This window comes from Hibiscus syriacus, unplaced genomic scaffold, assembly GCF_006381635.1.
Source record: "Hibiscus syriacus cultivar Baekdansim isolate YM2019G1 unplaced genomic scaffold, ASM638163v2 tig00110129_pilon, whole genome shotgun sequence".
NCBI classification, from domain to species: Eukaryota; Viridiplantae; Streptophyta; class Magnoliopsida; order Malvales; family Malvaceae; genus Hibiscus; species Hibiscus syriacus.
This window is the reverse complement of record NW_024062602.1, coordinates 1,420,315-1,433,739: the sequence shown is the minus strand read 5'-3', so window position 1 is coordinate 1,433,739 and position 13,425 is coordinate 1,420,315.

Below are 13,425 nucleotides of genomic sequence, written 5' to 3'. Positions count from 1 at the left end.
ACTTTCCTTCTCGTCTCTGTTCCCCCGTTTCCCTCCCCTCTCCCATCTTGTTCACCCCTCCCCCTCACTGTTCCTATAATTTGTTACATGATCGATGATGGGTATTTGGGATTAGGTTAGAGATTTGAGGTTTAAGGTTTAGAAATTTAAGTTTTGGGATTTGTCAATTTAGGGAGATTTTGACAATGGCAAGAGGGACAGTTGGCAGTGGATGTCTAACAATGAGTGGGAGATCATTCAATGATGGTGAAGGCAGTAGATGACGGCCTGCGACAAATAATAACATGGGTTGGAATGAGAACTTTTAAGGTTTTGGGGTCTTTCATAATTACTAAAAATATTGGATTTTCTTTAAAATTAATAATATTTTTAATTTAAAAAAATTAAGAAAATATGAGGGTAAGAAGTATCGATCAAATTTAACGGCCGTTACGGTCCAGACACTTAAAAGTGTAATGCTGGAAATATTAAGCATGTATTATTAGAAAACAAATTAAACGACAAATCATATTTTAATGTATAATCTAGACACTTAAAAGTGTATTAAGTTAAAATATATTAAAAATAACAATTACAAAATATTGAAATTAAAGTTAGTTTTGTAGAAACGATTTTTCTCTTAAAAGTGAGATTTTAAAAAACACATTATTTTTAATTATTTCTCTCTTCATAATTAGTTTTTAATTAAAAATTAGTGTGATTTAAAAAACTTCTCGTTTCGAAAATTTTGGAATTCCTTTTTTAAAATAAAACATATAGTTCGAGGAGTTGCCACCAATCTTTGATTAGGGTGTGATTGGACACCCAAAAACATGTTTTTATTTTAAATAAAAATTAATTTTAATTAAAACGACAAGTTGAGGTATGCGTTACCAAAAATGAGTTCGAGAGTTGGTTGCATGTGGGGAAGGATTAGCACCCCCACAGCGCCCTAAATCGGTACTTAATCGATTAATTAATGTATTTGCAATGAAATTTACAAATTCAACTTTAATTTAGTTTATGAGCCCATATAACAACGAAGATGTGAATTTTACAATGAAATATAATAATATTATAATATTTAAATGCACCAAAATATATTAAATTAAAAGTACCACGCCTTTTTAGAAAGATGAATAATACTCAATTATTTAAAATATAGATACCAGATCTTAGATAAGTTTTAACAACCTTTTCTCGAAAAAAATTAAATAATCGAACATTTCTTTTTCATCTGTTTCCAAATTTTAAGTGATAAACCATTTTTTAGGTTTTACTATTGGGATACACTTTTAATCTAAAATCGTCAAAAACTGCTCTCTAATGAGTTAAGACAATCAACTCAAAACAATTTTAAATTAAAAGGGTATTACCCTTAATCCAATTATGTAATTAAATCGAGTTATGCACATGATGATAACATACAAATTGTGCAAAAAGGATATCATGCAAAAATTAATTAAACAAATATTATGATTAAAAATATCATGCAATTTGACATTCTAATACAAAATTATATACATATATATATATATATATATATATATATATATTTTAATTATAAATTATAAATTATACATATTAACATAAAATGCACCAATGTGACTTAAATAAAAAAATAAAAACATAACATGCCAAACTATAAATTTTAAAAAATATATTTACATATTAAAATAAGAACTAAATTTAAATAAACATAAAATTAAACATACAAATCGAAAATTAAAACATGGACTTAAATTAAAAAAATGCATAAATATAATGGATTTAAACATAAATAACCCAAAAAGTTACAACTAAAACTAAAATTGGGAAAATAACGAAATCGAGACAAGTACAAAAGGCTAAATTTGAAAGCAGCCCTGAAGGTGACTAAAGTGCAAATATGCAGCTAAAGTCTAGGGGCATGAGAGTAAATTACCCTAAAGTTACGATGGTTAATATTAATTTACCCTAAATTTTTAATATAAAACCTAAACTAAAATAAACCTAAACTAATCTCACGCAAAAGACCTTCAGCCACTCTCTTTGCCCCTCCATTCTCTCCCCGATTGTCAACCTAAACCACCATGGCCACCGGCCGCCTGGCTTCTCTATTCCGATGAGGCCTGAATCTTTCCTATCCAATACTCCTCACAACCACAAAAGTAAAAAAATAGACCAAACCGACCATATTTCCTCTCTTCCCATGAACGCCGCTGAGAAACTCAAAACCAAGCACTCCGATATCTACTAGTGACAGCCGGTTAACCCAAAAACAAGCCTAACCAGACCTTAAACTCTCCTATCTTCACTATTATAAAACCCCCAAAAACTAAGACCACATACAACAACCCCTAAATTCTATGCCCGACAAGGCTCTTAAACTCCAAACTCCGACACACCTCAAGGTAAACTATCAAGACGCTCATCTTCTTGTTTTATAACGAACTTATTTATCTTACTCCAAGTAACACAACCCCTTATTTTGACAGTGTAGACTCAAACGGCTAAAAGGCAAAACGATACGAACTACTACTAGCGTAAATGTTTAAACTATCTCCTTTACCTTTTTATTAGTTTCATATAAGGAAAAAATTAAAGCTTCAGAAAAAGAATTGGAGGAAAACCATGAAAATTTTCTTGTTTGTATTCGAATGCAAGAAAAAATTGTCTTGTTTCTCTTGCTTACCTCCAACGAACAAGGGTCGAGAGAATCCCTTTGTGACACTATTACATCTTTGAATATGGGGGGAAAGAATAATATCGTTCCAGACACTTTTTTATTTGTTGTACTACTACTAGCGTAAATGTTTAAACTATCTCCTTTACCTTTTTATTAGTTTCATATAGGAAAAAATTAAAGCTTCAGAAAAAGAATTGGAGGAAAACCATGAAATTTTCTGTTTGTATTCGAATGCAAGAAAAAATGTCTTGTTTCTCTTGCTTACCTCCAACGAACAAGGGTCGAGAGAATCCCTTTGTGACACTATTACATCTTTGAATATGGGGGGAAAGAATAATATCGTTCCAGACACTTTTTTATTTGTTGTTCTGTTGTGTAAAACACAAATGGGGGAGGGTTTTTCATGCTCTCCTCTTTTCTGGTTGCTTTGATCCTTCCCATTTTGTGTGTGATCTTTTTTCTGGTTGATAGGCTAGGAAAAAATGAACCCCTTACCATTTTCTTGATTACTAAAATATCCCTCTAATTGTTGCTCCTTCCTCCCTCTGCTGATGATAATGGACGCCGATTATTTTGGTTAACTCATAATAACTTGCCAGTAACCATATATGGCTGAGAGAACCTCCTTTTTCCCGTTTATTGCAGGTACATCAAAGCGGTTGCACGGTTAGACAACTGGCTTATGGGACTCGGCTGGCATCTGGAACAACAATTGTAATTTCCACCTGCTGGATCCAACCACTCAATCCATTGGTCCAGGTTTGCTCCCAAATTGGGTCTCTATTTGGATTGAATAAATGTTACATTCTTTGTAACTATTTTTGGTCTTTAATCCTCCTTTGGACCTCGTAATAAACCTAGAAACATAAAATACAAATTATTATTATATGTAAATGTATATATATATATATATATAAGTAAAGCTCGAACAAATACCCCGGACAAAATGAGCATTTACAACTGCCCCTCTTTGCTCATTATTGTGCAACGAGAATAGAGCAATGATTAGTAGATGGTCAAGATTGTCCGACCATGAGATTTTCAAAAGATTAATCTGCTCCACTGTAACCTTAAGATAAGTGAGACTTGAAAAAACTTCGGAAAATGTTACTACTCCCTATTCCTTCAGGGATATAGGACGCCGATTATTTTGGTTAACTCATAATAACTTGCCAGTAACCATATGGCTGAGAACCTCCTTTTTCCCGTTTATTACAGGTACATCAAAGCGGTTTGCACGGTTAGACAACTGGCTTATGGGACTCGGCTGGCATCTGGAACAACAATTGTAATTTCCACCTGCTGGATCCAACCACTCGATCCATTGGTCCAGGTTTGCTCCCAAATTGGGTCTCTATATGGATTGAATAAATGTTACATTCTTTGTAACTATTTTTTGTCTTTAATCCTCCTTTGGACCTCGTAATAAACCTAGAAACATAAAATAAAAATTATTATTATATGTAAATGTATATATATATATATATATTTATATAAGTAAAGCTCGAACAAATACCCCAGACAAAACGAGCATCTACAACTGCCCCTCTATGCTCATTATTATGCAACGAGAATAGAGCAATGATTAGTAGATGGTCAAGATTGTCCGGCCATGAGATTTTCAAAAGATTAATCTACTCCACTGTAACCTTAAGATAAGTGAGACTTGAAAAAACTTCGGAAAACGTGTCTACTCCCTATTCCTTCAGGGATATAGGACACCGATTATTTTGGTTAACTCATAATAACTTGCCAGTAACCATATATGGCTGAGAGAACCTCCTTTTTCCCGTTTATTATAGGTACATCAAAGCGGTTGCATGGTTAGGCAACTGGCTTATGGGACTCGGCTGGCATCTGGAACAACAATTGTAATTTCCACCTGCTGGATCCAACTACTCGATCCATTGGTCCAGGTTTGCTCCCAAATTGGGTCTCTACTTGGATTGAATAAATGTTACATTCTTTGTAACTATTTTTGGTCTTTAATCCTCCTTTGGACCTCGTAATAAACCTAGAAACATAAAATAAAAATTATTATTATATGTAAATGTATATATATATATATATATATATATATATATATTTATATAAGTAAAGCTCGAACAAATACCCCGGACAAAACGAGCATCTACAACTGCACCTCTTTGCTCATTATTGTGCAACGAGAATAGAGCATCTACAACGGCTAAAATATCCCTCTAATTGTTGCTCTTTCCTCCCTCTGCTGATGATACTGGACGCCGATTATTTTGGTTAACTCATAATAACTTGCCAGTAACCTTAAGATAAGTGAGACTTGAAAAAACTTTGGAAAACGTGTCTACTCCTTATTCCTTCAGGGAATATAGGACTCGAATAATCTTCAGAAAATGGTCCACTCCCTATTCTTTCAGGGAGTATAAGACTCAAACAATATTTAGCAAAGATGTCTGCTCCCTATTCTTTTAGGGAGTATAGGACTCAAAAAATCTTCACCAAACATGTACGTTCCTTATTCTTTCAGAGAGTATAGGACTAGAATAATCTTCACCAAACATAACTGCTCCCTATTCTTTCAGAGAGTATAGGACTCGAACAATCTTCAGTAAATATGTATGCTCCCTATTCTTTTAGGGAGTATAGGACTCGAATAATTTTCAACGAACGTGTCCGCTACCTATTCTTTCAAGGAGTATAGGACTCGATCTTGATTTGCTTCAATACTCTTCCGTGAAGGCTTATAGATGATTCGCTTCACTACTCTTTCGTGAAGGCTTAAGATGATTTGCTTCACTACTATTCTGTAAAGGATTAAGATGATTTGTTTCACTACTCTTTTGTGAAGGCTTAAGATGATTTGCTTCACTACTCTTCCGTGAAGGCTTAAGATGGCTTGGAGGACTTATCATCTCGCTCGGAATCCTGACAGATGACCCGAAGGATTTAATCATCATGCTCGAAAGGCATACTGATGGCTTACTTCACTACTCTTTCGTGAAGGCTTAAGATTGATTTGCTTCTCCATACACGAGAATCTTTGTTTTTTCTCCTACATCAAATGGTCCTCACTTCAAAGTAATGCTTCTTCTATGGATTAGACCTCTCTCTTCTTTAGGGTATGCCTCTCTAAATATGATTCCTTACATTTGAGGTTTGAAATCTTCCTTTCAACTTGTCGGGCTTTTGACATCATGAATCTTCTTTTTTCACTTGAAGATATGTCAAAACCATGTGTTTAAATACAAATGCAAATAAATGTAATGTATTTTCTTTTATGAAAATGATGTTATTATGAATGCATAAATGTTGAATAAATCTCATTGGACTCCAAAGTGGGGAACTCTGTCTTCTTCCACTTTACCATGCATTTCCAGGGTTTGCTTGAGATATTAGTGTAACAACTCATAATTTCTAACTTGCATTTTTAAAGATCCATCTGATCTCCTTCTATCTTCTTGTCTTCTTTGTTTTCTGTCTTTATTTTGGAGGAAGTGTTTTCTTTCTCGAATTCTTGATATGATCAGAAATATGACCCTGATGCCCATTTATGTCCTTGACTCAATCACGCTATCAGAGTTATTTTTCCAGGAACCTACTATTTATTGATACTCGACTGGTTTACTTTAAAATGTAAGCTCTCCTCAAATTCAAGGTATGCCCATAACACTCCAAGTTGCAAGGCTTCTTCTCAATGTCTTCTTGGTCTGAAACTTGTTATTTCCACATAATGTGGGTTCGGTCATGCCCCAATAGGGGTATTCATGGCTCATCCCTATTTGGGTGCTAAAGCTTCATCATTAACGAGTCTCATTCTACTATGAGTTAGGATATGTGCCCCTTTCAAATAAGGTAATCATCTGCTTCTCGATGGATTGCCGACAACGTCATAAAGAAGTGTTACAATTTCTATTCTCCAATCCTTCTGATCTCTCAAACCATTTTCTTTTAGGATTGTTGAATACTTCATTATTCTGAAATCATTTATTTTTTCTACAACATAGGCAAAAAGAGCCTCGCCAACTTCAAGGACCTTTTACATTTGAGACTGTCTTGTTTGAAAATGTTTTTCCCCTTTCTCTTATTTTAAGGATCAAAGAATGAAAGAATTTTATAAAACATTACCCCTTAATTCAGGCTCATAATCGAATCAAATCATAAACATGAGTTCACAGAATATCAAAAGAATCAATAACTCTTTAATGTTTTCAGAGTTATAGCTATTTGACAAGTGTCAAAATTGATAGGTTGGCTTCAGGTTGGTTTCCTGTTTTCTAAGGTTTCGGCCACCAAAAATGTAATTCTTTCTCTGTCCTTATGAACATTGCAACATGGCCCTCTTTCTTGGCTTGGTATTTTAATCGGATGTGGAAAAAATGACGTAACTAGCATAATTAATTACTAGACTTTATAGAACACTTCTATTTCGATTCTTTGAAATCTTCCATCTGTTCAAGCGTCGTAGACTCCTCTAACAAAGGTAGTGCATAAATATCAATCTAAAAATGAAATTCCTGAGTGCTCATGTGAAATTGACTATAACAAGTGTTCCTTAACTCCCTTAGTCCATCTTTACTGAAACTCCTTATTTAGAAAATTTGCCATTGTCTGGCTAGCTGAAATCGGCTTTATTGTATCTATATATATTATAATCGCCTTTATCAGGATAATTGAAGGGTTCATCTCATCACAAAGTCTTCGACCTAACAATTGTAATGGAGCAAACACTGAATTGCCAAGTACTTGAGCAATGTCATGGTTTGAATGTAATCGATTCATAAAGCCAGGGCTTTTGAGTTTCCCCTATAACCAATTGTTTTAGTGGAATAGCTCATCTTTATTGTATATATATATAATTACATTATGGGTATATGGATTCAATTTCTTAAGCTTGCCAAGAAGAACATGTTATAGTCTAGGTGTTGTTGAAAGCCAGAAAATCTCATCCCTGAAGTTTAATTTCCAAGCAACTGACCTAACTAGATTCACCTACTCGACTATTCCATCTGTAAAGACCATGATCACCATTGAATGTCATCAATAAAAGTGTGGTCTAGTCCATTTTGTAATGTCATACACAAAAGATGCCCCATGTTGTCCGCTTCTATACATACCTAAATACCAAGCCTCTTGTTCATTCCCTTATGATAAGAGAATGCTGTATTGATCCCTACAAGATAAGGGTATGGTTTTTGAGAGTATCTTATGGGGGTAAGGTCCAGGGTCTTTGTTTTTCCAGTTTTCAATCTTGTCACTTTATCAAAGAACTCTAACTCTGATCATTTACAGAGTTTTTAATTAAGTTGATATTCAAAGAATTTCAAGTTGCAAATTGGATTCAATGGTCACCCTCTTTAAAGTAGCATAAGTTCATTTAAATATTATTACAAAAACAACCGAGAAATGATGAAAAACAAATTCAAGCAAGATGTTGCAAATGGAATAAAGCTTCATGATGGAATGAAATGATCTCTTCCTAATTAGGATTCCCCATTAATCATTTAATACAATGGCCCTTGACTCAAACAGGCTCTACATATTGTGTTTTGATGCCCCAATCGAGTTTGTCATCCACTGTTCCACTAATTATTGTGTCAACGTCCCCTTTTTCCATGAGCATCTCTATCTTCTTTAAGAGAAGCCTACAATTCCCCGTGGAATGCCCCAATGCCCCCAAGTGGAACTCACAAAAACTATCTTGATCATAGCCATGGGTAGAAGGGTTGGGTTGCACTTTCATTGGCCTCGGTGTGAGGTATTGACCTTTAATTAAATGAGGGTACAAATATGAGATAGAAGTTAGGAACACTTTCAAAGTATTTTTCGATCGTGGGACTTTCTTTGGTCAACTCAAACGACTAGCTGGTTCTTTTCTTTTATGGCTGTAGGGGCTTTGGGCATGACATTTCACCTCATTATATTTCGCTTTTCCCAGCATGATCTCTATCACATTTTCTAGAGTCGTACCCAAATCTTGGAATTAACTTGGATTACCAAACTTCCCAACAGGTTCTTGATCATTTGTTATCATCGTATTGGCTACACAAATAACATTCCAATGTTCACTCGGAGTCTTCATCCTTTCTTGGATAATAGGGTTCTCTAACGATTTCTCCCCATATATCGTTGTAACTATCTTGCTCATCAACTTGGACATATATTCTCTAGATTCATCTTAGAACTTTTTTGCTTCATCAATCATTTCTTGTTGGGTCTTTACAAGTTGTTCTTGAATTTTCTCAATCTTAACAACATGCACTAATAACTCATTCATTGCTTTCTATCTTTCCAGAAACACACCCCGAGTAACTTCAATTTGCTTTTAAATCTCCTGTCATTGTATCCTTCACGAGTTACTCTCATGTTTTCATGATTCATGCATGTAAAAATGCTTATATTAAAGCAGTACAAATGCAAATGTGGATGCCAATTGCAAATGCAAAAGGTGTCATTATAGAGTGATCATCTTAAAACATTTTTCATTGAACACAAAGGTTTACGTACATCAAACAAACTTTACATATAATGGATAGCTTTCACTCCTAACTTTTCTATCTCCTTCAAAAGCCAATTTAACTTTCATTCATGCTCGTGTGTTGAGTCATCAATCTTCTTCAATTCTCTTTCAAAGCTAGCTAAATCAACTAATTTTTGAGCCACATTGTTTGCTTGGGTCATAGCTTCTTTCATGACATTGTCCTTTTCCTCTATATTGAATGTTGATTCTCAGAGCTATAGACACTGCTGTTGAATCTTCCTCAAAAGAGAGTCTTTATGGTTATGAAGCTCTTGTATAAGATCCCGACAATCATCCACAACCTTCGACAACTTTTTGTTCTTGGCTCTAGTGGCTTCTAGCTCAGCGTCATTTTCCCCCTTGTGGCGTTGACATGAAGCTTCCATATTTCCAATGAACCTATTCAACATCTGATTTTTAGCTTGATATCTTCCCAAATCATTAATAGTTGTATTGCGACTTTTTTCTGCAATCTATAAATCATAAGAAAACTTCTCGGCTTGACCTTCGTGCACCTTGTAATTCCTTCTCCATTATTCAACATTATTTTTCAGTTTAGTGACCCCTGTTATCCATTCCTCTGGGACATTTCCTATACCAGTAAATTTAAACGCTTGACTGATTCTTTAAAAACCATCCCTCATGGCTTCCATCTATCTACTAAGTTTATCATTTTCACTCCTTAAATGGAGAATCTGAGCTTCGTACTTTGGCAAAAAATCTTCCTCCTGGATGTCCCCACTGATACCCTTACCTTTGGTCACTTTTGGTTCAAACTTAACAGGATAATCCGTTACCAAACTAGGTCGACATTTCAATTTGAACTCCAATACTCCATGATCCAAAAGATGTTGGACTCCGTGTTTGAGCAGAGTAATACTCAATGGAATGTCCTTGAATTCCAGTATGATATTCACAATGAACGTTGATGTCATATCAACTTGGATATGGAGGTTACAAAAGTTTCACATAATACAGGGCTACTTCTCGGCCTTCTCACAGCTCATCATACAACTCCTTATATAATATTGGGATGGAATCAAAATGAGAGCCATCTCTCAACTTGGATTGAACTGAAGTTTTCAGGTTTACTTATCCTGATGTTGGGAGTAGATTATCAAATACCAACGAGTTTTGATTGTATGGCTTCTTTTCATCTTTCTAAACTTCTACAGTTGTCACTATTTCCTTGGTATTCTATACAACTTTTTGATACGAACAATTATTGTGCGTGATTTCTCATATTGGCTAGGATCAACAGGTTCTAAAGTAGTCCATTGTGTATTTGACACCAAGATATTGTTTTTATTGAGCTCTTTCTTTTCTTTTTTAGAAGTCCATCTTCCTTTGGTCAAAGCATATATTCTATCCATCATTTTGGAAATCTACTCTTTCATATCTCTTATGTCATTGTGCTCTTCATCGAACATATGATCTTTGTGTACACAGTTCTCCACTATTCTCGAAGGTTTCTCAGGATGCCATTTCTCGGCTGTGTTATAGTCTGTTTGATCACTAAACCCCTTGTCCGTCATGAAAACCTTTTACTATGATGACCACTAAGAAATCAATACCTTTTAACTATGTCATGATCATGCAATGCAGACAAAGAGAAAAATAACATAAAAACAAGTTAGTACAAATAAGATAACAAAATGACAAAAAACAACAATAGCAAAATAAATAAATTAATAATATAATGCAAAATAAGAATACAAATGCACAAGGTGTTAATTTCAAAAGTGACCACTATAGAACAACCTTCATTTAGACAACAAGATTTCATTGCACCATGTAGTCAAAATAAATTGTGATTCTTCATTTCTTCATTTTCTTGAGTCGTACTCCTAAGTTGTCATTGTACTTTATCACATTTAATGACATCGGATGTTGAATCTTGAGATCTTCATTTTTACTTCAATGCAAAGTGTTCTTCACGTCTTTGTGAAGGGTCTTCTCGTCCTTTGTATGACTGTATCTACCTCGTGAGGGAACATCTTGGCCTTCGCTCCTTTAAAGGAAGTCTTCAATCAACTTTAGATTTCTTCATTCATCGGATATCCTTCTTCATGGATCATTTGAACATCTTTAGATCTCCCGATTTTGACTACATGGTTAAGAATTTCTTGTCTCATTATGATCAGCCTTCTTATTAGTCAATCACTTGCGAATTAACACATTTGGATGACATGAAGATGTAAATGCAATAAATCCAAAATAAAATAGACATAAAACCAAAATGGGTTGGTACACATAATATAAACAACAACATAATAAGTATCAAAATCATTAAATAAAACCTACCCTCACATGCTGGCTACCCAATCATGATTTAGTAGATCCTACCCAACATGATATCTAACCCCCATGCTTTGTTATTCAAAAAAATCCTAAACGCATGATATCTAATTCGTATGTTGGTTTGAAAAATTAACCTAACCGCATGATCTCTAGTTCACATACATTTATTCGAAAAGCGTAATTAAATGACTCAAAAAGCTTTTCCTTGTGTACCCTCCTCACGGGATTCTTAAGGTTCGGGTTAGGCTCGACTTAGGCTCAGGCTCTATGTTCACTATATGCTGGGTTCGGTTCTAAAGTAATAGGTTCTCGAATTGTCCTTATCAGTGCCCCTTTGAGTTGTCAAACCCTTAATATTGGCCCATCATAGGGTTTTGGCAATCAAGTTCAATTCTAGGGAACACGCCTCCTTATGTTCGTGCGGAGGTGAATACCATCATGAGAACCATAAGGTGTGAGCCCCAGGAGAGATCCACTATCCCATGCGGAGGTCAAAACCACACGAGGGAGTAATCTCTCACTCCTACTTAAATAGGACGGAGTGGTGTTTTAGCTCATGTCATGATAATGCAATTGTGCAGTGTGTGAGGAAAAGCAAAAAACACGCAAGCATAAAACAATCAAACCAATTCTCAATTCCTTTTAAAACACACGATTAATCTGAAACCATTAGCAAACAAGTCAGTACAACTTTTTATTTGTTAATCAGATTAAAAATCAAAATGCAAAAAAAAAATTCAGTTAAAACCAAACAAGGGATCAAAAACCAAATTAGAATGAACTTATAACTTTCATTTGCAAAGACAATTAATTAATAGACTATCATCCTGAGACTCTCTAAAAAAAAGTCTCAAGTGGAGTCGCCAAGGTGTCGAAACGATTTTTTTCTTAAAAGTGAGAATTTAAAAAACACATCATTTTTAACTATTCATCTCTTCATAATTAGTTTTTAATTAAAATGTAATGTGATTTAAATAACCTCTCATTTCGAAAGTTTTGGGATTCCTTTTTTAAAACAAAATGTACAGTTCGAGGAGTCACCACCAATCTTTGATTAGGGTGTGATTGGGCACCCAAAAACGTTTTTCCATTTTAAATAAAATTTAATTTTAATTAAAATGACAAGTTGAGGTCTACGTTACCAAAAATAAGTTCAGGAGTCGGTTACGCGTGGGGAAGGATTAACACCCCCACAACGCCCTAAATTGATACCTAATCGATTAATTAATGTCTTTGCAATGAAATTTACAAATTCGACTCTAATTTGGTTTATGATCCCATATAACAACGAAGATGTGAATTTTACAATGAAATATAATATTATTATAATATTTAAATGCACCAAAATATATTAAATTAAAATTACCACGCCTTTTTAAAAAGATGAAGAATATTCAATTATTTAAAAATATCGAGACCAGATCTTAGATAAGTTCTAACAACATTTTCTTGAAAATTTAAATAATCGAACATTTCTTTTTCTCCTATTTTTAAATTTTAGGTGATAAACCATTTTTTAGGTTTCACTATTGGGATACACTTTTAATCTAAAATCGTCAAAAGCGACTCTCTAATGAGTTAAGACAAGCCACTCAAAACAATTTCAAATTAAAAAGGTATTACCCTTAATCCAATTATGCAATTAAATCAAGTTATGCACATGAGGATATCATACAAATTGTGCAAAAGGATGTCATGCAAAAATTAATTAAACATATATTATGATTAAAAATATCATGCAATGTGACATTCTAATACAAAAATTATATACATATATATTTTTAATTATAAATTATAAATTATACATATTAACATAAAATGCACCAATGTGACTTAAATACAAAAATAAAAACATAAAATGCCAAACTATAAATTTTAAAAATAAATATATACATATTAGAATAAGGACTAAATTTAAATAAACATAAAATTAAACATACAAATCGAAAATTAAAATAGGGACTTAAATAAAAGCACACAT